This window comes from Carassius carassius, chromosome 18 (genome assembly GCF_963082965.1).
Source record: "Carassius carassius chromosome 18, fCarCar2.1, whole genome shotgun sequence".
NCBI lineage: Eukaryota > Metazoa > Chordata > Actinopteri > Cypriniformes > Cyprinidae > Carassius > Carassius carassius.
Window position 1 is genome coordinate 31,344,765 of NC_081772.1, and position 2,500 is coordinate 31,347,264.

The 2,500-nt window shown below is 51.5% G+C and overlaps 3 non-coding genes across 3 annotated transcripts; all 3 read right to left on the minus strand.

The window, feature by feature from the left end:
* Window positions 1-621: 621 nt before the first annotated feature.
* trnak-uuu (transfer RNA lysine (anticodon UUU)) lies at window positions 622-694 on the minus strand. The gene has a single exon. It is a non-coding gene; the product is annotated as a tRNA-Lys (tRNA).
* Window positions 695-871: 177 nt separating this feature from the next.
* On the minus strand, window positions 872-953 carry trnas-uga (transfer RNA serine (anticodon UGA)). Its single transcript has one exon. It is a non-coding gene; the product is annotated as a tRNA-Ser (tRNA).
* Window positions 954-1,304: 351 nt separating this feature from the next.
* On the minus strand, window positions 1,305-1,386 carry trnas-aga (transfer RNA serine (anticodon AGA)). The gene has a single exon. It is a non-coding gene; the product is annotated as a tRNA-Ser (tRNA).
* Window positions 1,387-2,500: the final 1,114 nt, after the last annotated feature.

The following is a 2,500-nucleotide window of genomic DNA, read 5'->3' on the forward strand; positions in this document are numbered from 1 at the left end:
AAACAACCAGAGCAGTGGGCAGCCATTTATGCTGAGGCGCCCGGGGAGCAGTTGGGGGTTCAATGCCTTGCTCAAGGGAACCTAAGTCGTGGTATTGAAGGTGGAGAGAGAACTGTACATGCACTCCCCCCACCCACAATTCCTGCCGGCCCGGGACTCGAACTCACAACCTTTCCGATTGGGAGTCCGACTCTCTAACCATTAGGCCACGACTCCCCACATGGGAGGTCTGTCTTATTCTACTCACTCCGTGAGCACTCTTTCCTAAAGGGCTGACCATCAGAATCATGTGTGCCGAACAAGGAAGATGCACTGACCCCCTGGAGAAGGAAGGAACATCGCTCTAAGAGAAATCAGGCTGCCATGTCTCATCCTATGTAATGACGTTTTTCAGTGCTGGGCCTGGGGACCGACAGCACTGCACAATTCGGAGGTCTGTCTTATTCTACTCACTCTGTCAGCGCGCTTTCCTAAAGGGCTGACCATCAGAATCAGGGTTGCCGAACAAGGGAGATGCACTGATCCCCGGGAGCAGGAAGGAACATCGCTCTAGTACAGATTCAGAAGAAGAGATGGACCGTAGTGATAGCAAGGTGACTCCGCCAAAAGCAGACAGACCTTCACCCAAACAGGGACTTGAACCCTGGACCCTCAGATTAAAAGTCTGATGCTCTACCGACTGAGCTATCCGGGCTCTTGTGGAGAACTGGCATCTCACCTTTTATAAAGCAGCAGTTTTACAACAAGCTGCCCAGAAGAGACGCAGGTGTCACGAGGATGAAAGCTAGAAGCAGTTATGGCACAGAGAGCGAAGGACAATAGAAGGCACAATTAGGTCACAGAAATCTAAAGCAATACTGCAAATCCCTCCCGTAGTCGGCAGAGTTTGAACCTGCGTGGGGAGACCCCAATGGATTTCAAGTCCATCGCCTTAACCTCTCGGCCACGACTACGGCTAATGTTAAAAAGCAAGCGCCCTTGTCTGGTGGCGCCCTGCACAGGCCAAGCTTCAGAAACAAAATCACGCAGAAAGATGAGGTGGTAAAAAATTTTCAACCTTCCCCTATACTAAACGGCAAAGGGTTGCCGTGACCCGGATTCGAACGAGGGTTGCTGCGGCCACAACACAGAGTACTAACCACTATACGATCACGGCGTGCCACTGGCTCACCCAAGACAACCCCTGGAGCCCGGATACAAGAAGCAGCAGCGGCGTGTTTGTCCATCGAAGAGGGACTAGACAATTCGCAAATAAGTGCGAGGACCGTGAAAAATGCATGGATGCTTTGCCTCATGGCCTTCAGCGTAGTCGGCAGGATTCGAACCTGCGCGGGGAGACCCCAATGGATTTCTAGTCCATCGCCTTAACCACTCGGCCACGACTACGGGAGTGGACCAGTTTCTGCTCAGTTTGTGTCCAACACTGCTGCCTGACCTACTTGCAACCAACCCAGCTCAGTCAGCAAGCGGAGATTGCAAGCTAGCCCTGCAAGCGGGTAAAACAGTGGTCCCACTGAGGAGAAATTAGGCTGCCATGTCTCATCCTATGTAATGGGGTTTTTCAGTACTGGCCCTGGGGACCGACAGCACTGCACAATTGGGAAGTCTGTCTTAATCTACTCACTCTGTGAGCACTCTTTCCTAAAGGGATGACCATCAGAATCAGGTTTGCCGAACAAGGGAGATGCACTGATCCCCGGGAGCAGGAAGGAACATCGCTCTAGTACAGAGTCAGCAGAAGAGATGGACCGTAGTGATAGCAAGCTGAGGCCTACAAAAAGAAGACTGACCTTCGCCCAAACAGGGACTTGAATTAAGCAGACCACCTTCTGCCATGATGTGTGTAACACTGCTGCCTGACCTACTTGCAAGCTAGCAAGCGGAGATTGTAAGCTAGCCCTGGATGCAGCTAAAACAGCAGTCCCACTGAGGAGAAATCAGGCTGCCATGTCTCATCCTATGTAATGGGGTTTTTCAGTGCTGGCCCTGGGGACCGACAGCACTGAACAAATGGGAGGTCTTTCTTATTCTACTCACTCCGTGAGCACTCTTTCCTAAAGGGCTGACCATCAGAATCATGTGTGCCGAACAAGGGAGATGCACTGATCCCCGGGAGAAGGAAAGAACATCGCTCTAATACAGAGTCAGCAGAAGAGATGGACCCGTAGTGATAGCAAGCTGAGCCCTCCAAAAAGTAGACTGACCTTCGCCCAAACAGGGACTTGCATTAAGCAGACTACCTTCTGCCCTGTTGTGTGTCACATTGCTGCCTGATCTACTTGCAACCTAGCAAGCCGAGATTGTAAGCTAGCACTGGAAGCGGGTAAAACAGCAGTCCCACTGAGGAGAAATCAGGCTGCCATGTCTCATCCTATGTAATGTGGTTTTTCAGTACTGGCCCTGGGGACCGACAGCACTGCACAATTGGGAAGTCCGTCTTATTCTACGTACTCTGTGAGCACTCTTTCCTAAAGGGCTGATCATCAGAATCAGGTGTGCC